Here is a 27,710-nt window from a genome sequence, read left to right on the forward strand (position 1 = left end):
ATATCTGCTTACGTCCCTGCTCTCAATTCTTTGGGGTGTATATATACCCAGAAGTAGAATTGCTGAGCAAGCAGGCATTTTAATAGAAAAGGAGATGAGGCCAATTGGAAAGTCTTCTGGCTCCCGGTCCTTGGTGCCAACAACACCTGCATCCCGGAGGGACCCCAGGAAGTTTAGAAAATGCGGCAGCACTGAGGCCCAGAATATCAGTTTGGGCTGGAAGGGTCTTCAGAAGCATGGAGCCCAAAGCTCTCTTTGTGGATGAAAAATCTGCATTGAGTTCAGGTCTTACAGTGAGACAGTTCCTCTGTCCTGGTCATGAAGCCTGAGCCCTTCTCCTCTTAGGGATAAAGAAGAGAAAGCCGAAACTCCGGAGTAGGAGTTGTAGGGGGAATTTTCTGCTGGATCAGGAGTTACTTGTGCCCTGTAAGAGCTCGCCACACATGCATTCACTTCTCCTAAGGATGGAGGTGAATTTCAAGAGGCACCACACAGATTGAATTACATCCAAGTGACAGGCAACGCAAAGCATTGAAAAGTGCGGCTGATTAAATCCTAGAGATAAGCCCCTGTCCATCAGAGATCCCCTCCACACAGACATAAATCAGAGGCTCCGTGCAGTGAAAAGCCCTCTGAGATTCTGGTTTGGCAACAGCTGTGGGGAATGCCAGAGATGGGTGTCGTGGCCTTTTGTCATTCTTTCTGGTTCCCAGTGCCAGGCACGGGAGGCTGCCAATCATTTTCCCAGCCTCCTGTGAAGCTAGGGCCCTGCCATGTCACTGTATTCCACCAGTCAGATGCATGGGTGCCTAGTCAAGAGGCTAGAAACAGGAGCAGGCATATCCACTTTGAAGCAGGGAGGGAATCAAAGGGAATGTTATTCTAACGGGGTTCCCATCTAAACCTGCTCTGTAGTGTGCTTGGGGCTTGTGCCTGGTGGTGTAGACTCCAAGCCAGGTTCTCCAGCCTTTCTGGAGATTGGGAGTTACTTAGCACCCTTTAACACATCTCTTTTCTGTTCAAAGCAGCTAGAATTAGTTTCTGTGGTTACAACTAAGAACCCAGGCTGATTCATCAGATTACTGGTTATCAGTTGGAATTAGGTTCAGCTGTGAATATCAGCGACTCCCAAATGAGAGAGCCTTAAACAAGACAAAAGTGTATTCCTTTCTCATTTAAAAGTCTGGGCAAACAGTCCTGGCAGCACGAAGGCCCCAGATGTCCTGGCTCCTTTCAGCTTCCTGCTCTGCCGTCCCTAGGGTGTGGTCCCATCCTCATGGTCCAAGGTGGCAACTGGAATTCCAGCCATCATATTCACATTCCAGGTTACAAAATGGAAGAGAGGACAAAGAAGGGGCAAAGAGTTTGTCACAGCTACCTTTCAGGGAAGGTTCCGGAAACTTGAAACTCATTAGCCATTCTGGAATTCAATAGTGGTGATGGTTGTACAACTTTGTTAATGACACTGAAAATCACTGAAATTCCCTTTCAAAAGGGTGAATGTTATGGTACGTGAATTATATTTCAATTAAAGAAAAACTTTTACTTGCTGTTCAGCATCTTCTCCATTGCCCCATTGGTATATAAGATAATGGTAAAAGAATTTCATTGAATGAAGTTTTACAGAAGGTAGCTTGCTTTCTAATCTATGCACCTTTGGGATTTTAGAAGAAATTTTATTCTTTGCTGTAAAAAGGAACTGCTGTAAGAGTTGGAAACTTTGCACCTGTGTACATATATATTTTGGCAATAAAGCAGCATGGGCTGAGAATGCACTGAAAAAAATAATTCATTGGTCAGAACTTAGACACATAGCCATACCTAGCTGCAAGGGAAGCTGGGAAATGTAGGCTTTTTTCTAGGTGGCTGTGTGGCCAGCTAAGAATTGGGGCTTTCATTTACTGGGGAATAAAGGAACAGCAGATATCGTGGAGAGTTGGCAGTCTCTGTCAGAGTAAAGGGACACAGAAGAGGGTATTCAAACACTTAGAAGGTTTAGGTCTTATCCTTCAGCATTCCCATGCTAGTCAGAGTCCTGGAATTTGTGCCTTTGTTTTCATAAAGGCACATCCCCCTGGTTTCTTATGACCAAGCCCCAGTTAACTCAGAGTGGTTAATTTTAGCATCCCGGACCCTGGCTGGAGAATACAGCCCCAAGTGGCCTACAAAAGCCAAGGTGAAGATGTCTTACTGATAGAGGGTTTGAAGAATATGTTCATCCCAAGAGGCCTTCTATGTGCCACCCTTAGGATCTGGGCATCAGAAGTTAGTGTGGTACCCAGACCAGAGGCATCAGCATCATCTGGGAACATGTTAGAAATGCACATTCTCAGGCCCCAGCCTGGAGCTCTGGCAACAGAAACTGGGGGCAGGGCCAGTGATCTGTGTCTAAACCAGCCTTCCAGGGGGATCTGATGCTGACGTTTGAGAACCACCCTCCCAAGACCACATACGGGGATGCAGTAGCTCTTCTCTTACAGAGCTGTCTTCACGGGGTTGCATTTTGTTCATGAGTGTAATTCCCAACATCTTGAGCACCATAGGTGCTCAAGAATTATTTGTTGAATGGATGAATAAGATGTTCTTGGCTCTCATGAAGGAAACTCCATTGACATTCATTGCTGATTTTGCTGGGGGGATACCGTTCACCACCACCCACCCACCCCCATTCCCTATCTCCTAGATCACACTCCACGTAAGACATTCATTTTCAAACTTAGGGCCAAAATAGCTTGCCTCCCCTGAGAAATGGATATTGTATCAGTCAAGGTCCCATCAGGATCCAGATGGCACACTCAAAATAGGGTCATTTTAGGAGGGTTTTTTTACAGCGGAGCTATTTACAAAGGTGTGGATAACAGCAGTCAAGTTGTTATCACCCCTGGCTGGAAGGAGTAGGGAAGAAGGAGTTATCAGACCCAGGAGGGGAGAGAGCTAGGGAGGGAGGGATGACTTTCAGTTGAGAGGACAGCCAGCTCAAGGCCACTTAACCTTGAAGTATGAGGAGCTGGGGATGGAGGGGGAGATGACTAGTCCAACCTCACTCTCCTCTCTCCTCTGATCTCACGCCAGAGCTCTGCATGGAGTGAACCCATCTAGAAGCTGGAGGGCACGGGAACCTGCTGGTATGGTCCATACAGCGCCAATATGTGGGACAGAGACTGGCCTGGAGAAGGGCTGAGAGTAGATCTGAAGCAGTAAAGGGGGAGATATCTGGTGTCCCTGACAACCAGACAGATGTGACTGATGGAGGAAGCTCTGAGCCAAATCAGAGGCTTGTGCACAGCAACTACATCAGCCTTTGACTTGCCTTTTGACTTCTTTTGTCCTCAGCTGTCACTTTTTTTTCCCATTTAATTGGCCCTGTTTCCTTCCTCCTGAGTTATGATGATTTTATTGCATATTTTCCTTTTGTAAGTCATCTCAGCCTTTGTGGCAGGAATCCTGGCACAGATACAAGGGTTTTGTTTTGTTTTTTGTTTTTTGGGGTTTTTTCTTTTTTTTGGCCGCGCCACATGGGATCTTAGTTCCCTGACAAGGGATCGAACCTACTCCCCCTGCACTGGAAGGGCAGTCTTAACCACTGGACCGCCAGGGAAGTCCCCAGATACAAGTTTTTTAAATTAAAACTCAAATGTCTCAAATGGCTAATTTGTGCCAAACTTTGTAATAGGTGCTACAGAGTGTGAACAAACAAACAATAGGTGAAATGCAGCCTCTGTCCTCAAGGAACCCTAGTGTACATTGTGAGGGCAAATTTCAAGGGTGCAAAGACTCCGCGATGAGGGAAAATAAGCTTGAAGCCATTTGGAGGGAGATGGACTTGCTACAGTCTCTCTAAAGATTGGTGAGATCACACATCTCTTTTGTCTGTAAAGGTAGCACAGGGCTGAGGGCTCTGCTTATGTGATCAATTCCCGTTTGTGCTCAAACCATCCAGGAGGATGATAGGAAAACCCAAGAGGGAATCACTCCCTCAGCATCAGGCTCCCTTTGTCTTCATGTTTCATCCATGATGATGAGATCAGTGAGGAGAACCACTGGGGTCCATGGCACCCAATGGCATCCTGGTATCAGGGCTGGCCGATAGAACTTTCCGAGATGACAGAAACGTTGTATATCTTTGAGCTATGGTAGCCACTGGCTACGTGTTGGGCCCTTGAAAGGTGGCTGGTGTTACTGAGGAGCTGATGTTTTTTATTGTGGGAAAATATACATCACATAAAATGTACCATGTTAATCAGTTACCATTTTTAATTTACCAGTTTAACCATTTAATCATGTTTAAGTGTACCTTTCGGTGGCATTAAGCACATTCACACTGTTGTACAACCATCCATCTCCAGAAGCTTTTCATCGTTCCAAACTGAAACTCTGTCCCCATTAAACACCAAGTCCCCCTTCCCCCTCCTCCAGCCCCTGGCGAATGCCATTCTACTTTCTGACTCTGTGAAGCTGACGATTCTAGGTATCTCGCCTAAGTGAAATCATACAGTGTTTGTCCTTTTGTGACTGGCTCTTTCACTGAGCATAACGTGCTCAAGGTTCAACCATGTTGTAGCAGGTGTCAGAATTTCCTTCCTTTTTAAAGCTAATACTCCATTGTATGGATAGACGATATTTTGTCTATCCATTCATCCATTGATGGGCACGGGTTGCTTCTACCTTTTGGTTGTGAATAATACTGTGAGCAAATATCTGTTCAAGCCCCTGCTTTCACTTCTTTTGGGCTTATACCCAGAAGTGGAATTGTTGGGTCATGTGGTAATTCTATGTTTAATTTTCTGAGGAATTGCCATACTAAGGAACTGAATTTAAATGTAAATAGTCACATGTGGCTAAATCCCACGTACCAGGCAGCACAGATACAGCTCCCACGGCACTCCATTCTCTCTTGGCATCAGCATCTTTTGAGTGACACATCCTTCAAAAAGGCAGGTTCGGACAGTCTACCAAATGTACCAGGGCCGTCACTTGAAACTTATCCCCATGCATGTTTTTCGGCATCTCTGAGAAAAGGTTCATCTCAGAGACATGCAGGTGGGGGACTGAATATGCAAGGGGAGGGTAGTTAAATATTGGGGGCCTTTATAAAGGACACTGACCTACATCAAACCAAAAGACCGCACAGCAAAAGAAACCATCAACAAAATGAAAAGGCAACCTTCAGAATGGGAGAAAATATTTGCAAATCATACATCTGATAAAGAGTTTGTACCCAAAATATATAAGGAACTCCCACAACTCAATAGCAAAAACAGACAAATAATCCAATTAAAAAGTAGGCAGAGGAACAGAACAGACATTTTTTTCAGAGACGACATACAGATGGCCAATAGGTACATGAAAATGTGCTCAGTATCACTCATCATCGGGAGAATGCAAAGCAAAGCCACAATGAGATATCATCTCACACCTGCTAGGAGGGCGGTCACCAAAAGACAAGAGATAAGTGTTGAGAAAAGGGAACTCTGTGCTCTGTTGACGGGGATGTAAACTGCTGCATCCACTATGGAAAAGAGTATGGAAGTTCCCCAAAAAGTTAAAAAGAGAACTTCCATATGATCCAGCAATCCCACTTCTCGGTATTTATCCAAAGGAAACAAAATCACTACCTTGAAAAGTTATCAGGACGGAGAAAAGAGGGGAGACCGGTCAGGAGAGAGAACACCGCAGTCATTCAAGCCGGAAGTGATGGGCTAGGCGGCAAGCACAGGGATGAAGAGAAATGAGAGGACTGGAGAAAGCCTCCCTAGATGTAGCCCACAGGACATGGGCACCAATTGAGTACAGTGGCCGGGGCGGGGCAGAAAGCAAAAGGGAGGCACATGGGTGGCTCTGAGTTTCTGCCCTGTGCAGCTACCCATCTGCTTTAGCCAGGGCCCTGGCCCATGCACACGTATTAACTCATTTAATCAGCCCATCAATCCAACGAGGTAGGTCCTATTACCAACTTGATTTTATAGATGAGGAAACAGAGGCACAGAGAGATTAAGTAACTTGCCCAGAGCCACACAGCAAGCTGGGATTCATACCCAGGCAGCTGGCTGCACAGTCTTTAAGCTAACCAACCACACTACACGGAGTCTCTGCAGTAAAAACCAGACTAAGAAAAAGAAGAAGAAAAACACAACCCCAAATATCTGTACCTACTGATTACAGCTGTGTACAAACCCAAGGCCCTCAAGAAAGATTAAAAGATCATTTGGAGAGAGTGTGGGGTTTAATGATGTGTAGGTACTTTTTCCCCTAAAATTCACTAGAGTTTCTCATTCAAAAAAAAAACAGGTCTGGGGTTGCAAAGCATTTGAGACAGGCAGTAGTCAAAGGTTTATGTCCCACATCACCAGGGCTTGATGTGGTATCTGCAGAATTCTCCTCTATTGCTTCAAGATTGGCTGCCGCCCGGGAGTCCTACTTTTCAGCCAGAGCTGCATGGAGGAGGGAATAGTGGACCCTGTTCAGAGACTCATAAAGAGACAACTTTCCCTCAAATCACAGTAAGGCCCAACGTGTGGTTGTCGGCTCGTTTGAAAGGACATTGCGACACTTTGAACACCTCTGAATTTATTCACTCAAAAACACACAACACCCACCGTTTGCCTTTTTATTCCTGCTGTTCAGATGTCTATGAGCCATGGAGAGAGTTCCAGGTGGATCATATGTTCCCCATCTCAGCCCTTTTATTCCGCCACTTGGGTTGTAACCAGGCAGGTCCTAGGCCCGGTTAAATAGACACAGTCCCCGCTGGATCCCCAGTGACTGGATTAAATACTCACTAAAAATGCTCAAGAACTATTCATTGGCTGATTGACTGAATGAATGCATGCCAGCGGTAAGGAAACAGGTGTTAGAAATACAAGGTGTTTGGGGCTGTAAAGGAGGTAGAGAGCCCTGGAGGCACCTAGCCAGCCTGCGGGTATCCAGCTTAGGTGTATGTGTTCTCTGCACAGGGGAAGCCCAGGGGCAAGTGTTAGAGGCTGCTGTGGGGCGCAATGCAGGGCGTGTGTTAGTGCCCAGAGGAGGTGGCCTGGGGAGAACAGAGGCCAGGACGCGGGGTGAGGAGTTGCCGGCTCCAGGGTTTGGATTCTGTCCAGCCACTGTTAGGGACTGCTGAAGGGTTTTTTCACTCAACTTTTTGCTGGGGACATTTCAAACATGCAAACATAGATGCTGGAGTGTAAGGCCAGCCCCCCCCTCCACACACCTGTCACCAGCTTTAGCAAACCTTCAACTCAAGGCCAGCCTGGTCTCACCCCCACCTGCTCCTTGCCTCTCCCATATTACTACACAGCAAATTCCAGACATCCTACCTTTTCATTTGTGAATGTTTCGTGGTGCATCTCCAAAAGATAAACATGTTCCATTGAAACAAATACGCACAAAAAACAAACAATTCCTTAATGTCTCCAAATCTCCAATTCCACTGAAGGTTTTTTTTGTTTTTAATATTTTATTTATTTATTTATTTAACTTTGCTTGTGCTGGGTCTTAGTTGTGGCAGGCGGGCTCCTTAGTTGCAGCCGACGGGCTCCTAGTTGCTGCTCATGGGCTCCTTAGTTGCCGTTCGCCAGCTCCTTAGCTGTGGCAGGCGAACTCTTAGTTGCAGCATGCATGTGGGATCTAGTTCCCTGACCAGGGATCGAACCTGGGCCGCCTGCATTGGGAGTGCGGAGTCTTAACCACCATGCCACCAGGGAAGTCTCCCATTGAAGGTTTGTTTGTTTTTGTTTTTTTGGCTGTGTTGGGTCTTTGTTGCTGCACGTGGGCTTTCTCTAGTTGCAGTGAGCAGGGGCTACTCTTCGTTGCAGTGCGCAGGCTTCTCATTGCGGTGGCTTCTCTTGTTGCAGAGCACAGGCTCTAGGCGTGCAGGCTTCAGAGTTGTGGCTCACAGCCTCTAGAGCGCAGGCTCAGTAGTTGTGGCTCACGGGCTTGGTTGCTCTGAGGCACGTGGGATCTTCCCGGACCAGGGATCGAACCCATGTCCCCTGCATTGGCAGGCGGATTCTTAACTACTGTGCCACCAGGGAAGTCCCTAGTGTTGGGTTTTAATATCATAGATTGAAATTCAAATTTGCACACTCTTTTTTTTTTTTTTTTTTGACAGCACCACACAGCATGCGGGATCCTAGTTCCCCAACCAGGGATCGGACCCATGCCTCCTGCAGTGGAAGCGTGGATTCTTAACCACTGAACCTCTGAGGAAGTCCCTGCACATCTTTATTTCTAAGCTTTGCATTCTACCTGGAAGTTAACTCAGAGAGCTCCCAGTTAGACAGCTGGCCCTGCCATGCACAGACCAATTCGTAACAGTTCAGTGCTGTTGGAACCGACTTTTGGCACCGTTTGTGTCTCTCACCCCTGTGGTGTTTCTTCATCTTCCAGGGACAGAGACTATAAAGACCAGACCCAGAACTTGAGTTTCTTCGGTTCTGTCCTCTCACATGACCACTTGGGGATTTGCATTTGGGCTTAAAATTTAAAACCGTGAAATAAAGTGCGAATTGCGAGGTGTGATTTTTTTAATTAAATGTAACATCCAATTCACATGTGAAGTAGTTTACTGATTTTGGATCATACCTTTAAAAATAAAAATGAATCCTTTCCTAAGCCGATGGTTTGAAAACCAAGGAACAAATCTAGAAAATGATCATCTTTACATAATTATTACTGAAAACAATTTTGTCTTATAGACAAGGGGAGTGTTAAAACTCATCTGATCGGCGTCGCATAAACTTGGCCCACCAAGACGCAGGGGCTGTGGGGAGGGGGTGGGTGGGCCTTTGGGCTGATGACAATGTTTGCATCTAGATTGAGGAGGTGTTTAAACAATATGGTGAATGTACTAAATGCCACTGAATTGTTCACTTTTAAATGGTTAATTTCATGTTATGTGAATTCCATCTTATAAAAAGAGAAAGGAAAAAAAAAACCTTCATGGGCCACGTCGAAGAGGTGCAACCACCAGGATAACAACCAAGAGGCGGGGAGATGCCTCCTCATTCTTTTTTTTTAAATTAATTAATTTATTTTTATTTATGGCTGTGTTGGGTCTTCGTTTCTGTGCGTGGGCTTCCTCCAGTTGTGGCGAGCGGGGGCCACTCTTCATCGCGGTGCGCGGGCCTCTCACTATCGCGGCCTCTCTTGTTGCGGAGCACAGGCTCCAGACGCGCAGGCTCAGTAGTTGTGGCTCACGGGCCCAGCCGCTCCGTGGCATGTGGGATCTTCCCGGACCAGGGCTCGAACCCGTGTCCCCTGCATTGGCAGGCGGACTCTCAACCACTGCGCCACCAGGGAAGCCCCCTCCTCATTCTTTACAGCGGAAGCAAGGAGAGGCTGCAGGTCTGCCCTGATAGGAGGCTGTCGGCCTGGGGATGCTGCAGCCAGACATCCTGTGTGATTGCAGCGGAGCTGTGTGGCTTGCTCTGTTTGGTCCTAAGTTAGAAGTGGGGACAAAGAGTCAGGAAGGGGCAGTTCTTGACGGAGTCCCAGCTGTCTGGGGCCGGTGGCTGCAGAGGTGGTGGTCAGAATTCTATTGTCATCTGTGGTCTGCCCACTGTCGGCTTGTGTGTTGAGTCTCAAAGGAAGGCACGGGCAGTAACACACCTCTTCCCACACAGGGCAGTGAGTGTCACAGAAGGGCAAGGTGGCAAGGGGAGCAGGTCAGTTACTGTCAGTGTCTGCGTCCAAGAATTTGGGCTCTGAGCATCAACTCTGGGCGGAGTCCCAGGGCTCTCCACTTAGTTCGGGCAAGTGCTGGCAGGAGGCGTGTATTTGTGGGCTAAGCGGTGGCACAGACATCCAATCCAGGGGACCGTCAGGGACGTGCCCCTCCTCCCATCCCTGCCCACTCCCCTCTGCACCCCTCCCTTGACCTCTCAATGCCTCATTTTCACCCTGAGACCTGCCTGCACTTGGCCCCCACCCTAAGGATCACTATAAGAGAGGCTGGGCTTCCCTCGGGTGGAACATTCCTTCCTGGAGCAGTCCCAAGAGGGTGGGGCTCTGGGTGTGGGGCGAGGGGCACGCCGAGAACACCTGGGACCATTTGCCAGCCATGCCCAATACCTTCCAGTAGGACAGGACCCAGCGCTCTGGGTTTTGTTTCTGTAGAAAGCAAAAACCCTCCATTGTCCCAAACCTGAAAAACAAGCCCAGCCCAGCGCTGCTGAGGGAGCCCAGCGACATTCTTCTATGTAGCCCTTGGCTCAGAGATCAAGGCTCCTAACCTCCATTCTTGAAGAATATTCACGTGAGAGCTTCAGGGGGAAGGCAGGAGCCAGGGACTAACTCGTGCTTTCTCAGAAACTTCTGCACCCAGGAGAACCCCCGTGTGATGCAGGAGAGAAAGCAGGGGAGCCCCAAACGGCGCCAGGCTCGGGATCAGGAAAAGGTGGCCACGGCGCCAGGGTGGCCTGGATCCCCGCCCGGTGGGTGAGAGGGGAGATGCTGGGGGCAAGGCCTGGCCTGTGTGCCCAACATGACACAGCCGGTGAGAACGCGGGGTGTGCGCTGTGTGCGCGGCCCAGCCTGACCTCGGCGCTCCAGCTCCTGGGTGCCCTGTGGTCCAGGCCCCACCACTTCTTGTCTGGGGACAGCAGCAGCCCCCTCTGCCTCCTCCTTGCTTGCTGGGGTGGCTTCGGTAGTGTCTTCCCCAAATTCACATCCACCTGGAACCTCAGAATATGACCTGACTTGGAAATAGGGTCTTTGTAGATGTCATTACTTAAGCATCTCCGGCTGAAATCATGCTGGATTTAGGGTGGGCCCTAACTCGCATGACTGGTGTCAGGACACAGAGACACACAGGGAAGCAGTTCACGTGACGACAGAGGCAGGGATTGGGGTGATGCGGCCACAAGCCAAGGAACACCTGGGGCCACCAGAAGCTGGAAGAGGCAGGAAGCGTCCTCCTCTGGAGCCTTCAGATGGAACGTGGCCCCGCTGACACCTTGACTTTGGACTCTGGCCTCCAGAATAAGAGAATACATTTCTGTCGCTTGAAGCCACCGAGCTCGTGTGATTTATTACAGCAACCCCAGGACACTCATGCACATGCCCTCCGACCTCTGCCCCGACCCCACCCCACCCTGGAGGGCTCTCTCAGGTCAGAAGGCATTCCACCCCCTCCCCATAACATCGGGCCCTTGCCTGCCTCTCCCCTCATCCCCTCCCTCCCTGGACTCCACCCCTGAACTCTCATTTCCTCGAAAACTTCCACTTCCGGAAACTTCTGTTCCCAGAAGATCTGCTGAGTTTGTCCCCACCTCCGGACCTTCATGTTTATTGTTCCCTCTTCCCGGAATGCCCTTCCTCTGGGTCAGTGGATCTCCACGGGGCGATTTCGCCTCCCAGGGGACTTCTGGCGATATCTGGAGACATTTCTGATTTTCACAACGTGAGGAGGCTGCTACAGCATCTAGTGGGTAGAGGCCAGGGGTGGGGGGCTGCTCATCACCCCACAGGGCGCAGGACGCCCCCACAGCCAAGAATTACCCTGCCCCCCAAGGGCCTAGGTAGAGAAACTCAGCTCTGGAGCTTTCCATAACTCAGTCCTCCTCTTTCAGGCCTCTGCTCAAACGCCACCTGTCCTTAGAGGCCCTCCAGACCATCCTGTGTGAAGGGGGCGCCTCCTGTCACCCCCTTATCCCATCACATGGTTTCACTCTCTTCATGGTCCCTATCATTGTTTGAAACTATCTTGCCTGTTTATTTTGACGTAAAGTCTGTCTTCCTCCACTAGGGCGCCCTGGCGGATTTGCACAGCCACTGCGGATGGAAATTTTTACTGTCTAGCCATCTCCCCACCAGTCCGCACCCCCAGAATCCCCAGGGAGTCATCAACTGAAGGGTTGTTCTTTTCCATTTAGCTAACAGATACTTTTTCCCTTCTCCCAGGTCTTTGTGTGGAGGTGAGCGCTGCCAGCCTGGACCTGTCTGAACAATCATCACTCCACACAGTTTTTCTAGCACCTTCTAGTCTTGCCAAGGCTGTGAGGGTCAGCCTCACCTCGCATAAAATAAGCTGTTCTCCCTGAACGCACCTCCCCAGCTGCGTGTTTCCTCCTGGTCTAGACATGCAGCCCTAGAACCAGGAGATGCTGGAACCGAGGTCCCTCTACGTCCACTTCGTTCAGAATGAGAACCCCAAAATAACAGAAAGGGGGCTGTTATGAGATAAATTGTGTCCCTCAAATTCATGTGTTGCAGCCTCAAACCCAGGACCTCAGAATGTGACTATAATTAGAGATGGGGCCTCTAAAAAGGTGATTAAATTAAGTGAGGTCATATGGGTGGAGCCCCATCCCTTCTGACTCATGTCCTTATAATTTAGAACACAGAGACGCACAGAGGGAAGCCCAGATGAAGACACAGGGAGAAGATGGCTGTCTATAAGCCAAGGAGAGAGGCCTCGGAAGAAACCAACCTTGCCAACACCTTGATCTTGGACTTCTAGCCCCCAGAACTGGGAGAAAATTAATTTTTGTTGTTTAAGCGACCCAGTCTGCAGTTGTGGTGACAGCCCTGGCGAGGTGACACAGGCACCAACCCCTCACTGCTCATGTACTCATAGACGGGTCTGCCTCCCCTCCCTGAGGCTCACCGCTTCCATCAGTGAGATGAAGAGAATAAGACAGCTACTACACACCTACCTTCTTGAGCTGTTATGAACAGTGAATGAGTCAACATTTCCTGAGCACTAAATACAGGCCAAGCCTTTGCTCATGATTTATTTTGCATTTATCTTGTTTGATCCTCACAGCAACTCTCTGAAATAGGTTCTGTCACACCCATGTTATGGTTCAGGAAAACTGAGCTCCAGAGAGATCACATAACTTGCCCAAGTCCGCACTGCTGATAAGTATGACGACTACAATTTGAACCCAGGTTTGCCCGACTCCAAAACCTGGGTACTTAACCATAACGAACACAATGTGCTGGGCACACAGGAGAGCCCAGTAACTGTTAGTTAGAATTCTGTTAGTTAGAATTCTAACTGTTAGTTAGAATTCTCTACAATAGGCTGCGCTACTTAAAGTCTCAGAGAGAGGATGTAACGTTAATCACTTTTAAAGAATTGAAGATCACTGGGGTAACTTAGGGCACCTTCGGTTCAAGTCTATAAACATTAATGAGTACATATAGTATTTTAGGTGCTTTAGGGAGAGGTACTGCTCTGAGCGCTTCTAATTTATTTCTGGAAAAGGCCTGTATTATTCCCCAGAGTTTTTTTGTTTGTTTTTGGATTTGTTTTGTTTCATTTTGTTTTGCAAGGCAGGAGAGAATACCTGTATTAGTTAGCTACTGCTGCATAACAAATTACTTCAGGACTTAGTGTGGGTGCTTTCTGTGGCTCTGGAATTTTGAGAGGGCAAAGTGGAAATGGCTTGTTTTTGTTTTTTGGGTTTTTTAAAACTATTTTTAATTATGGTAAAATATAAATAACATAAAATTTATCATTTTGACCATTTTAAGTATACAGTTCAGTGGCATTAAGTACATTCACAATGTTGTACAACCATCACCATTATTTCCAGAACTTTTTAACATTCCAAACAGAAACTCTGTGCCCATTAAATAACAATTCCCCATTGTGTTGTCTTTGCTTCTTAATGTTTGGGTTCTAAGATGGAATTCTGGAAGACTGGAAGGCTGGGTACTGGAATCATCTCATTCACTCACATATCTGGCAGTTGATAGGCTGGGGCTGTGGGCTGGAACATGTATACATGGCCTTTTCATGTGACCTGGGCTTCCTCTAAAAATGGTTGCTGGATTCTGAAGGCAAGCACTGAGAGAGGGGGAGAGAGAGAGAGAGAGAGAAGAAAGAAGAAGGAGGAGGAGGAGGGGGGGGGGAGGAGGAGGAGGAGGGGGAGGAGGAGGAGAAGAAGGAGAAGGAGAAGGAGAAGGAGAAGAAGGAAAAGAAGAAGAAGGAAAAGAAGAAGAAGAAGAAGATGAAAGAGGAGGAGAAGGAGGAGGGGTGGGCAGGAAGCTGTATTCTTTGTATGACCTCATCCCAGAAGTCACATAGCCTCACTCTGGCTGTGCCCCATTGGATGGGGCAGTCACAAAGTCCAGATTCATGAGGAGGGCACACAGACTCCACTTCTCAGGGGGAGGCAAGTCACTCAATTTTTGTAAGAAGAGCACGTAGGATGGATAAATATACTGGTGAGGTCCTCTTCGGAAAACACAATCTGTTGCACTTGAGGAGGCTGAATACATAAGTGCTGAGACATTTCTAAGTATGGACATGACCATGGAGGGATGTGGCTGAGCGTGGAGGAGGTAAGTTCTGGTCTTGACAGGAATATAGGATTTTTCGCGTTGGGGAAAAGATAGTAAAGGCAGTCAATGCAGACTGGAGAAGAGATCAAGGCTTGGCTACTCCTGTTTGTCATGTGTGGCCGGTGCTTTTGGACTTCCGTGGGACTCAGCAAAGTGATGCCTTGTGACCAGCAGAGCCACAAACATCCAGCCCATGTATGTGAGGTTGGAGCAGGAGCAATGAGCCCAACAGAAAGCCAGCATGGAGATAAGTTTAGAATCTACTACAGGTGGTCTCACAAATCAGGGCAGAGGGATTGGATCCTCTGATAAATAATGCTGGGACAACTGGTTGGGTTATTGTGAATGAGAATAAAATTAGACTTCTTAGCTCTCACCTTATGGTGTCAAAATACATTCCAGATGGATCAAAGAATTTAATTAAAAGCTATAAAGGCACAAAACACACTTAGTTGAAAATGTTTATCTGATCCTGGGGAGGGGAAGGTCTTTCTGAACATAAAAAGGAACAAATCATCAATAAAGGAAGCAACTAATAAGGAACATCCTCTGTGGCATTGTTTGTAAAAGGGAAAAGTCAGGAACCCTCAAATCCAAAGGTGGAGAATTGGTTAAATAAGTTATTAGATACATCTGCATCTTTAAATACCATGTGATCATTAAGAATCACGTTCTTAAATAATATTTAAGGATATAGGGTGTGAGATAATAGAAATTACATACTGGTTTCTGCCACTGGTTCCTGGCACAGAGCTCCTAAACCCCTTGTAATTTCTTAAGCGATAAGAACGCTAAGAGCATCTCCTTCTAATATTTGTCTTTGACCCCTTCCCTGACCCAGGGCTCCTAAAACCCTGGTCAATTCCTACATGAGAAGAGCATGAGGAGCATCTCTTGTTCTAATGAGGTGACTCTTGATGGGCTCCTGGATGGGGGCCTCCAGAAAGACCACGCCATGATTAGAAGCTTGGAATTTTCAGCCTTATCCCCCATCCTCCAGACAAGAGAGAGGGGCTAGAAATAGAGTTAATAATTTATCATATCAGGGGCTTCCCTGGTGGCACAGTGGTTAAGAATCTGCCTGCGAATGCAGGGGACACAGGCTCGAGCCCTGGTCCGGGAAGATCCCACATGCCGCAGAGCAACTAAGCCCGTGCGCCACAACTACTGAGCCTGCGTGCCACAACTACTGAGCCCGCGTGCCACAACTACTGAAGCCCGCGCGCCTAGAGCCCGCGCTCCGCAACAAGAGAAGCCACCTCAATGAGAAGCCCCTGCTCGCCGCAACTAGAGAAAGCCCGCGCACAGCAACTAAGACCCAACACAGCCAAAAATAAATAAATTAAATAAATAAATTAAAAAAAATAATTTATCATATCTACGTGAGGATGTCTCCATGAAATCCCAATAGGAGGGGGTTCAAAGAGCTTTCAGGCTGGCAAACACATCCACATTGGGAGGGTGACACACCTCAAATCCATGGGGACAGAGCTCCTACACTTGGGACCCTCCCAGACTTCACCCTATGTATCTCTTCATCTGGATGTTCATCTGTATCCTTTATTATAAACTTTAATATACTGGTAAACGTAAGTAAGTGTTTCCCTGAGTGCTGTGAGCCACTCTAGCAAATTAATTGAACCCAAGGAAGGCGTGGTTGGAACCTAGCACAGGTGATAACTTGGGCTTGCGACTGGCACTGGAGTGGAGGCGGGGGGCATTCTTGTGGGACTGGGCTCTTAACTTGTGGGATCTGACACTGTCTCCTGGTAGACAGCATTAGAGTTGAGTTAAATTGTAGGACACCCAGCTGGTGTCACAGAGAATTACGTATTGTGGGGAAAACCTCTTCTCATTTGTTGACCAGAATTGTCACAAGTGAAGTGTTTTCTCTTAGTAAAGGAGACTCACAGGTGAAAGAAACATATAGAGAAGAGCTGGGGTTTTCCCTACATGGAAAGGAAAAAACTAAAGGAAAATGCTCAGGCTGTATTAAATGAAAAAAGTGGATTGCAAAATATTGTAATTATACCATGCTATCCTTTGCTATAATTTTAGCAATGGCTGAGGTTCTATTGCCTCCTATGTACTCAGCACTGTACTGTTTATATCACTGAAATTTCCCCAATGACCCTGTGAGGTAGGCACAGTTAATATTCCCATTTTACAGGTTAGAAGGCTGAGGTGCAGAGAAATTCATTCCTTTGCCTGAGGTGGCAGTTAAGCAGAGGAGCTGGGCTTGTAACCCAGGCGTACCTGTCTCCAGAGCCCTGGCAAAAAATCACTCAGAGGCCGTGAATTTCCAATTTTGTAAGAAACAAACCCCTCAAAAAATGAATGGAGGGCTTCCCTGGTGGCGCAGTGGTTAAGAATCCGCCTGCCAATGCAGGGGACATGGGTTCGATCCCTGGGCCCGGAAGATCCCACATGCCACGGAGCAACTAAGCCCGTGCACCACAACTACTGAGCCTGTACTCTAGAGCCCACAAGCCACAACTACTAAGCCTGCGTACCACAACTACTGAAGCCCACACGCCTAGAGCCTGTGCTCTGCAACAAGCGAAGCCACGACAATGAGAAGCCCGTGCACCGCAAAGAAGAGTAACCCCCGCTCGCCGCAACTAGAGAAAGCCCCTGCACAGCAAAAAAGACCCAACGCAGCCAAAAATAAAAAGAAATTAATTAATTAATTTTTAAAAAAATGAATGGAGCAGAGGGATACTGGAAGGATAAAGGCCCAAATGTTAGCTCTGGTTAAGCATGGGTGGTGAGATGATTTTCCACACTCTCCACAAATTTATGTTGCTTTTAAAGTAAAACAAATTTAGGGAATTCCCTGGCGGTCTAGTGGTTAGGACTCCACACTTTCATTGCCGAGGGCCCAGGTTCAGTCCCTGTTGGGGAACCTAAGATCCCCCAAGTTTAGCGGTGCAGCAAAAAAAAAAAAAAAAAAGATTGAAACAAATCTATAAAACCCATATAAAAGAAGGGGCATACGCTATATATAAGTCCACACCAGCATGTCATAAAAAACTCTCCTCTCTTGGGGTCTCTAAGGAATTTGTAACCACGGGCTCTGGGGGTCCCCATGAAGAGACACACCCATAAATGCCCAGAGCAGCCCAGGGCTCCAGAAGATGCCCAGAAAACACTTGACGGTCAATGGCTACAGTGGAAGTTTAATGAAAGCAGTTTCTGAAATGAACTGCCATTGCCCTAAGGACAGCAGACGCGGCTCTAAGGGACCTGCTGTGACAGGGCAACGCTGCTCTTTATATTTAAGGAGCGCCTCTCAGTGCTGCCCCTCTAACTCACGCCTGGGGACCCCTCTCACAGACCGCGCCACCAGATAGGCCACTAGGTGGCGAGCGTCAGCCCGACTCGACGACTTGTCCAGCCAACACGACGGACTCTGGTTAACGCGGATACAGCTGGGCGGGGGCGGAGCCAAACTGGAGCCGAGAAGGAAGGGGCTGGTCTCATCTGTCTGCCACCCTCCTGTTACCAATCCCCACCCCATCGCCTCCAGTCCTGTCGCCCCACCCGCAGCTCTCAGTTTCCCTGTCTTTAAAAGGCAGAGACTGGGGAGGAGTGAAAAACAAAAGGAAAACTTTTCAGCACTGCTTTTTTTTTTTCTTATTGAAGGTTATGGAACGGTTCAAACATACAGAAAACTATACGGAGTAAAAACAACTCTCATGCACCCTCCATCCAGAATAAATATATGTTAACGTTTTTGTTTTACGTTTCTGATTTTTAAGAAATCCCCTTTGAAGAGGGAAGAGATATGGGAACATATGTATCTGTATAACTGATTCACTTTGTTGTAAAGCAGAAACTAACACACCATTGTAAAGCAACTATACTCCAATAAAGATGTTTAAAAAAAAAAGAAAGAAATCCCCTTTGGATCCCTCCTGAATCTCACTTTCCTCTCCCTGGAGGCAAAATCCCTAACTTGAAGTTGGCCTGTATCCTTCCTGCCCATGCTTTTCTACTTTCACTACCTCAATAGTATCCATAAACAGTGAAGAGTATTGTTTTTGTTTTCAAATGTACATTTTCACACCGAACGTAGTCTTCAAACTGCTTTTTCACCCAACATATTGTTGAGATTTATTCTTGATAGATGTTCATTTTAACTGCCTTATAGACGTCCTTTGTTTTAACATACCCATTTTTATTCTGTTTAAATATGGTCATTTCTATTGTTTCCATTTTTTTGCTGTTACAAACAATGCTCCAGTGAACATCCTTGCTCTTTGCTCCCGGTGCCCCATACAAGAGATTCTCTCTGGAATACGTTTAGGAGCACGGGTTCTGGGTTGTGAGAGATGAACAGCCTCCAGTCACCAGGGATTGCTGATTGCTCGGTAAGTGAGTGAGGCAATCTCCACTCCCACCAGCAGGGTGCAAGTTCCCATTTCCCCAAGTCCTCACCAGGACTTAGTGTTGTTACCCTTTCCATTTTTCAGCTTCACGTCTTCCTGCCTACTCCTCAGGGAGGTGAGAGGAGGTGGCTCACTGATAACAGTGGCTGATCTTTGAACTGCATCCCTAGTGGACTTCTAAGAATATGTTTTGCAGCTTCTCCTTTTGCACAGACCTGTGGGGAGTAGGGCAGGCTCCTGCCCTGGGTACCATCGGTTTCTTCTAAGTGCCCACAATGCCATCAGAATGAATGCCCTTGACCACACTCCTTGTCACCTCTGCTTCCTCCCACCCCATCTCCTTCCTCGCTATGCTCTTAACCTGCCCAGTCCCAGCAGAGTCAGCAGAGCAGGGCTGGCTTCCTGGGTGAGTGACACGTGCAGTTGGCAGGACCCCACGCTCAGAGGAGTCCCTTGTTCAGCTTCATGCTCTGCTCTCACTGTCTTGAAATTCTTAATAATTTTCTCTTTGAACTTGTGTTTGTTGAGTGAGGGCCGATGGGACAATGGCAAAGGTACATAAACAAGAGAGATACCTGAAATAAGCATGTCCATGGTTGTCTGTCACCCCATTTGCTTAATGACTTTCCTGATGCTCCATGGACCCATGGTGTGTGGGAGTTCAGGGAGGCTCAAAGCTAGGATAAGGGGTAAGCAAAATGGGGTCCATCCATACCATGGAATGTCATTCAGCCTTAAAAGGGAGAAAATTCTGATACAGGCCGCCACACGGATGAACCTTGAGGACATTAGGCTCAGTGAAATAAGCCAGTAACAAAAGGGCAAATGTTGTATGATTCCACTGACGTGAACCTATTCTAGGCTCCTAGAATAGTCACATTCATAGAGACAGAAAGTTTGAGGGAGGTTGCCTGGGGCTGGAGGAAGGGAAGGTGTGGAGTTTTTGTTGGATGGGGACAGAGTTTCAGTTTGGGAAGATGAAAAAGTTCTGGGGACGGATGGTGGTGATGGTTGCAGAACAATATGAATGTACTTAATGCCACGGAACCATACTCTTAATAAATGGCTAAAATGGTCAATTTTATGTTAGGTATGCTTTACCTTAATAAAAATCATCACCACCAGCAAAAAAAAAAAACAACCCACTTACCTTGAAATTAGGTGGGACATGTTTCATGCTGGGGGAAATGCAGGTCCAGATGGCAGCCCTGAGTGTCTGTGGACCTGTGAGCACATCAGTATAACCCCCTTGAAGGAGCCCAGCCCCTTTGCATGCAGGGCATCGCGGACCGAGATGTTCACCCTGCCCGCCCTCGGTGCAGAGGCGGGAGGCGAACTGCCTGTCTCCCTCCTTGTGAGGCTCTGTACTCACTCCCCCCCTCAAGCTCTATCAACTGCACCACCAACAACAAAGGACAAAACAAAATAAAAGTCGTCCACACCAACACATACATCTTTCTGCCTTCTGTCCAGTCTTTGTTCACCTGCAGGTGTATTTTTACCCAGTTTGAGTCAGCACAGAGACATTTTTGGATTCTGCTTGTTTTACTTTAATGTTGTGGACATTTTCATACATGGCTGCAGTCCTCGTGGTTGTTATTTTTAAGAGCTGGGAAACAACATCCCATCTGGTCAATGTACCATAATTTATTTTGCCCTTCTCCTACTTTTGGACGTGTGGCCTGTTTTTAGTCTCCCACGAATTTAAGGAGTGGCCTGGCCAGCTGAGCACTTTCATGCATCAAGATTTTGTCCTTGAGTCTCATACCAGCATGAGACGATGTGCCCTGGCCGTGTCCCAGAGCGTCTCCAAGAACCCCAGCAGCTAGAGCAGGCGCTCAAAGAACCAAGGTTGGGGAAGGGCCTGAGGCATTAGTGGACCCCAAGAGGACCCCAGAAGGGAGCACACACTGTGGGACACAGGTACCTACATGGGCCACATGGATGCTGCCAAACTTTTGCAATTTCAAGTTTGAGGGAGCCCAGGGCCAGCCTCAAGTTCAATAATTTCCCAGAAGGACTCAGAGAACTCTGCAAAGCTACTGTACTCATGGTTATGGTTTATTATAGAGAAAGGACATATATTAAGGTCAGCCAAGGGCAGAGGCTCATGGGGCAGAGTCCAGGCAGGTTCTACACACAGAGCCTCTAGCTGCCTCCCTCCAGTGGAGGCATGGACAGAGCTAAATCTCCCAAAGAATGAGGTTATGTATTGATCGGTTGATGAAGACGTGATCAGAGGCTGGTGGGAACCTAACCCCATATTTTCCCCATGAGCAATGGTTCTGTGTTCACTAGTTCAGTGTTGGCAGAGATTTTATAGAATATAATGACCTCGAATAATAGGAATTGACTGTAAGTGAAGTCATGGGTGGGATGAGAATATCACAGAAGACAGCATAGGGTGAAGGGGGACAGCATCCAGCCTGGTGCAGGAGGAGGCGCCTGAAAAGGAGACTGGGAAGGCAGCTCCAATGAGGCAGAGGAAACTCCACCAAGCCCAGCAGAAAGAACCTTCTGGCATCTCTCCTGCCAAGAGGACAGGTGAGAACAGGGCTGAAATGCCCTGGCTCTAGTGACATGGAGGTCATCATTGGTGACCTCAGTGGCAGGGTGGGAACAGACAGGGGCTCGAGAGAGAATGGGGGATGGGAGGCTGTTAGTTTAGAGACATCTTTTGGGGAGTTTGGCTGTGAAAGGGAGAAGAGAGAAAGCTGGTGTTAATTAAAGGGGGTGAGGGGTCCTGAGAGTGTTCTTTTTTGTGTGCTTTGTTTTGTTTCCAATGAGAGAGGCTAAGGTCTGTTGAAAAGCCGAGATGGGGAGGATCCAGTGGCTGGAGAGATGGGGTGGGGGTGGGGGAAGAGGGAGGGGTCCAAGTCCCATGGGGGGGCGGATGGAGGGAGGGAAGAGGGGCATTGGGCGTTTCTAACTGGAGGCTCCCAGGATCTTTGTGAAGTGGGAGGCCAGGCCACTGGTGAGGGGGTGTTGGGGGGAGGTAAGGGGCAGAGATCCGAGGTTGGAGGAGAGAAGGGGGAGGTTGAAATAGTTATTGCGGAGTGTGGGGGAGTGACAGGACCCCAGAGTCACCGGGGAGTGCCGTGGGCCCTGGGGGACGGCCGTGGAGGATGTACAGCAGAGCCCCTGAGTCCTCTGACTCTCCAGGCCCCCCGCCCCCCTCGCCCTCTCCCCAGCTGCTCAGGGCCAGACCCAGAGAGAGCACCTTGCCTTTGTTCCTGAAATCCCACCCCCCAAATCAGCTGGCACCAATGTAGCAGAGGGTATCTATGCATAGACATCTGAATTTAAAAGATGTCAACATACAAACTACCACCATCTCAGCCCAGGGAACAGAAAGCAACTGTGGGACGTGTTTACAAGATCCAGGGCTCTGGGACGGTGGCTTTAAAAGGGGTTTTGTGGTCACCTCTTTCTGATTTTGAAGGATGGCCCCGTCCCCACAACCGGTGCAGGTGGAGGAGAACCAGAGCCCGTCTCCCCACCGCCCTCACCGCAGGCACCATCTGTGCCTGAGAACAGCTCGCCCCATGTGGCTGGCTCTGTTTCTGGAAACCAGCAAGGGGATGAAGCATCTCTGATGTGGAGCCCACGGGAGACCCACACGTATGAAGCAAGCAGGCCAAGAAAAGGCAGTCCAAAATAGATTCTGTCTTTGGCAGAAAATGCCTTAGTGCCAGAATGGAAAAGATTGACCAAAATGAGCCATTTTCAAGGCCCTCTGAAGGAACATGCATGTGGAGAACGGCGAGTCCAGAGGTGAGAGCCAGCAGAGGAGGGTGGAGAGGCCTTTTCTGGAGCTTTCTCTACATGTGGGCAGTGCTGCCTTCTGCCTGGGCCACAATGCCGGGCCTGGCCCTCAGGGGGCCTTGAGGAAACCCAGAGGCCTCTGGTCAGGGTGACACTGGGGGTTCTGAACGTCTCTCCTGGGTTGGTCTTAGTGCTGAGACCAGGCCCAGCTCTCATGGGAAGCCCATCACCCAGGGCTTTCTGCCTAAAAGAGGTCCAAGAGCCACGATCCCAGGAACAGGCTGCCTTTCTCCAAGGGGCCTTAAGCCCAAATGGTGGGTAACTGGGGGATTTCAGGATGGATGTGGGCCCCTGGGGGGTGCAGATGACCAGGCCACAGGAACCATCTCCCAGGATGCACTGAAGGCAGAAACCGTGGGAATCACTTGGAAGGAAGACCTTACTAGAAAAACACAATGATATGTATATCAGGACATTTCTAAGAACAGCAGGAGAAAAACCATGGTGGTTTCCAAGAAAACGGCTTTTTAAACGTTAAGCAAATCTGCAGGCAGCAAAGGAAAAAATAGATAAATTGGAAAACCTCAGAATTTAAAACTTGTGTGCATCTAAGGACACTATCAACAGAGTGAAAAAGCAGCCCGTGGAATGGGGGGAAATAGATGCAAAGCTTATATCTGATAAGGGGTTAATATCCAACATATATAAAGAATTCCTACAATTCCACAACACCCCCTCCCCAAACAATATGATTAAAAATGGGCAAATGGGGACTTCCCCTGGTGGTGCAGTGGATAAGACTCCACGCTCCCAATGCGTGGGGCACAGGTCCAATCCCTGGTCAGGGAACTAGATCCCACATGCATGCTGCAACTAAGAGTTTGCATGCTGCAACTAAGGAGCCCACGAGCCACAGCTAAGGAGCCCACCAGCTGCAACTAAGACGCGGTGCAACCAAATAAATAAATAAATAAATATTTTAAAAAATGGGCAAAGGATTCAAGTTGACATTTCTCCAAAGAAGATATACAAATGGTCAACAGGAAAAGATGCTTAACATGTCTAATCATTAGGGAAATGGAAATAAAAACCACAATGAGACACCATTTCATACCCATAGGATGTCTACTATATTAAAAAAAAAAAAAAGACAATGACAAGTGTTGGTTAGTATGTGGGAAAATTAGAACACTAGTGCACTGTTGTTAAGAAATGTAAAATGATGAAGCTGTTGTGGAAAACAGGATGATGGTTCCTCAAAAAACTAAAAGTAGAAGTACCATATGATCCAGCAATTTCACTTCTGCGTATACACCCAAAAGGACTGAAAGCAGGGTCTTGAAGAGAGATTTTCACACCCATGTTCATAGCAGCATTATTCACAATAGCTAACACGTGGACGCAACCCGAGTGTTCATCGACAGATGAATGAATAAGCAAAACATGGTAATCCAATAGAATATGATTCAGCCTTACAAAGATAGGAAATTCTGACACCTGCTACAACATGGATGGACCTTGAGGGTATTATGCGGAGTAAAAGAAGCCAGTCACAAAAGGACAAATTCTGTATGATTCCACTTAGACGAGGTACCTGGACTCGTCAAATTCACAGAGACAGGAAGTAGAATGGTGGTTGCTGGGGGTTGGGGGAGGGGAGGGAATTAGTGTTTAATACGGATAGTTTCAGATTTACAAGAGTTATGGGGATGGATGGTGGTGATGACTGCACAACAATGTGAATGTACTTCATACAACTGAACTGTACACTTGAAAATGGTTAGGATGCTAAATTTTATGGTATGTGCGTTCTAACACAATAAAGAAAAACGTTTTGCATTAAAATACAAAAACACTATTGAACTAAAAATATAAGATAAAATAAGTACAAGATTCCCTTTCATCAATTTGGAGGAAATCTGGGAATCTGCCAACCCGGGGCACAATCAGCAGCTTTGGGTCCAACGTCAGCGGGGTCCCCAAGCGTCCGGGAGACGAGACCCCCTCCACTGACAAGGAGGGAACAAACCGGGGAATCCCACCCTCTTTTCCTCTTTCCAACATCTGAGTCAATGCTGATTCTGTTCCTTTGCCCCAAAACAAAACCTGAGCTGCATGGCGCAGGATTGGCTTATCCCGCAGGCGTTGGCAGGCGGGCCCTGCCCCCGGGCGCCGTCTGCACACAGCAGGGACAAGTTAGCACATTTCAGAGCCTCTCCGCTCCCCTTCTGCTGCACCCTGCATCCTGGGGCTCAGCCCAGCACTCGTCTTCGTCCTTGGCTCTGGGCTTAAGGAGAAGTTTAAACTTTCTGCTTAAATCATAAGAAATTCGATCTGGCCAAGCACTTTCCCCAGATTTAGCCACTTATCCTGTTTTGTTTGCAAATATCAGGTGCATTCTCTCAAGATAAAAATGGCGAGAGGTCATTTTCCGGCGGGGTCCTGTTTGGACTCCAGGCCCGGGGTCTGTGCATGCGCTCAGCTTAGGGTGTGTAATGGTGGGGAATCCCGCAGGAGGCAGCACCCTGCTGCCCGGACACCCGTAGGGCCCCATCCAGGAGCACCCAAAGGTGAGCCTGGGGAATCTCTCTACATTTCTCCAGGAGGAGCCTGGAGGCCGAGTATGTGCTGCCAGAAACTTGGGGGGAGGTGATTTCTGACGTCAAGTCCCTGGAGTGTGGGGACTAATTGGAGAACTGAGGCTGGGGCCAGGCCTGAGCTTCTCTGAGGGGCCCTTTCTTGGTGGGCTCAGGACCCTCTTCCAAGCCAGACCCTAGCGATGAGCTGATAGGAAGACCGCCTGTGGACCAGCAGGCACAGATGCAACCACTTCCCCGCTCCTCCTCGGTACCACGTGCCCACAGGGCAGTCAACAAACTCGCCTTGAAAGATCCCTCAGCTACGAGATCTGCCCTTAGGACCAGCAAGTTGGTCCCAGCGACAGCATGGCTGGCAGTTAAGAGCCAAATTCTAGTGTTGGTGACCTTGGGCAAATCTTTTCACCTCTCTGAGCCTCAGTGTCCTCATCTCTAAGATGGGGATGTTAAAGTAATATTCCCTCCTAGGGTCGGCTGTGACATTTAAATGAATTAATTTACATACAAAGCACTTAGAACAGTGCCTGGCACAGAATAAGCTCTATATGATGTTATTATTGTTACATTCTAATGAGTGGAGACAGACCTCCCCAGAAGTAAACCAATGCCTGAGATAATTTCAAAGACATAATATTTATGAAGAAAACAAAACAGGGAAGGCAGACCTGAATTTGGGAACATAGTAATATGCAAATCAGGACATTCCTAATGACTGTGGGAGGAAAACCATAGTGGTTTCCAATTAAGTGGTCTTTCAAAATTTAAGATTTAATTATCCAAGTAATACACGGGTTACACATAATACCTTCTCCACATGAAAATTTGAAACATCACACATAAGGCTGACCTGAAGCAGCTCCAGAAAGGGTGTGAGGCTCACCCAGGACCCCACCCTCATCCCCAGCATCTATTTTTATTGATTCCTGCCTGCGTCATCTTGCTCCCAGAGAGATGAGTTAGTTCACGATAGTAAAGAGAAGTTGCCTTGGCCAGTCATAAAGAGATTTATAAGTTCTCTGATCTGTTAATTAGATAAGTTCTTTTGAGTCCATACTGAGACCTGCTCTCTGGGGGGACCATTCCCAGGCAGGACCCCCTCCCCAGCACGGCTATTTCTGGCTTCCTCTGAAAAGAGTCATAATGACAAGGCAGAAGGGCTTTTTCTTACCGTCCTCCGTGGCTGCAAACCTAATACCTCTTTCCAAAGCATTAGCTCAGCGTGGTGGAGGCCAGGTCCAGGGATCCACTTTTCTTGATTAAACGGAGAATGCATTTGCTGACCAGAAGTTCTGGATTCCAGACTTGGTGTTGGACTGGATGCAGTGTCTGTGGGGCCCCGCTGGCAGGGGCGCCAGTGCAAGTCAGCCCTGGGGATGGCGACCAGGAGTGCATGTCCTGTCCCCAGCTCACAGGTGTGAATGGGCCAACACAGGAACGGGCCTGAAATGTGGGGCTTTCCTGTCTTCTTTCTGAGAACGCCTCCCTCATCACCAGACTCCAAACTCTCAGGCTTCCTTTTGGTTTCAAGTGTCAGCAGAGGCAGACTGGGGACAAAATAGTCCAGGACAAAGAGACTCACTCTTGCTTGTCACTTCTTAGCCCAGCCATGGCGATGACCAACATTGTCTCCCCAAAGGACACAAAGGCTACTCTGCCCAGCAGCAAAGGTGAGGGCATCTGCTCTCTTCCCCAAGTGAGGAGGGTCCTGGGGTGTCAGAGCAGCTGGACCTTCAGCACTCAGTCCAATCCTCTTGCTTTCAGATGAGGAAACTGAGGCTCAGAGGGGGTTGGTTTCCCCAGGGCTGTCACAGGGCTTCCAGACTCCCGGGTTCTGCTGCTGGCACGGAGACGACAGCTCCTCCTGTAGCATCTGGAATGCAAGGGAGTGGATTACCTTGAGAGACAGCACGGGATCACAGTTAAGTGCACAGGCCCTGGGCTCAGTCTGCCCAGCCTCAGCCTCTGCTTGGCCACTTACCAACCCCAGGACACCAAACAGCCATTTAATTCCCATTTAATAGCCATTTCTCCTCAGGGAGTTCATTGGTAAGACGGATATAAAAATAGAAGCTGTTTCATACAATAGAGCCCAGTATCTGACATGTGGCTAAGCGTTCAATAAATTCTGGATAGTATTGTTATTAATTTTGACATCTTTCATTGAGACCTCTTTGTGAATTAGAGAAAATTTATATTCTGGGGAAGGAAATGAGAGCCTTCCTTTGCTATCTGTGGCCAGGTCTGTAAATCTGAAATATTGCTTCAGTTGCCATTAGCATCCAATCATGCCTATAGATAGTATATAAATAAAAAAGTCTATCTGTGATGACTACTTCTAGATGTACAGACCTCGGCTCCTCTAGAAGAGGATATTTGATATGATTTCCTTAATGACTGTATGCCAAATACATCCTATAAAAACACCAAATCACTTCACACCCACTAGGATGGATACAGCAGCATTATTTACAATAGCTCGAAGGTAGAAATTACTCAAATGCCCACCCTGGATAAATGGACAAACAAAATATGATATATACATACAATGGAATATTATTTGGCCACGAAAAGGAATGAAGTACTGACACCTGCTACAACACAGATAAAGCTTGACACAAAAGGACAAATATTCTATAATTCCATGTATATGAAATATTAAGAACAGGCA

The 27,710-nt window shown here is 47.8% G+C and overlaps 1 protein-coding gene across 2 annotated transcripts in view; it reads right to left on the reverse strand.

Annotated features, from left to right (window-relative positions):
- The window catches only part of LMTK2 (lemur tyrosine kinase 2), a 174,639-nt gene that overhangs the window by 89,933 nt on the left and 56,996 nt on the right, over positions 1 to 27,710 (reverse strand). For both annotated transcript variants that reach the window (XM_033426620.2, XM_049699437.1), the window contains one exon: positions 26,211 to 26,912. The gene's annotated coding sequence lies outside the window, so the exon portion shown is untranslated. The remainder of the gene's footprint in view (positions 1 to 26,210; positions 26,913 to 27,710) is intronic.

This window comes from Orcinus orca, chromosome 16 (genome assembly GCF_937001465.1).
Source record: "Orcinus orca chromosome 16, mOrcOrc1.1, whole genome shotgun sequence".
NCBI classification, from domain to species: domain Eukaryota; kingdom Metazoa; phylum Chordata; class Mammalia; order Artiodactyla; family Delphinidae; genus Orcinus; species Orcinus orca.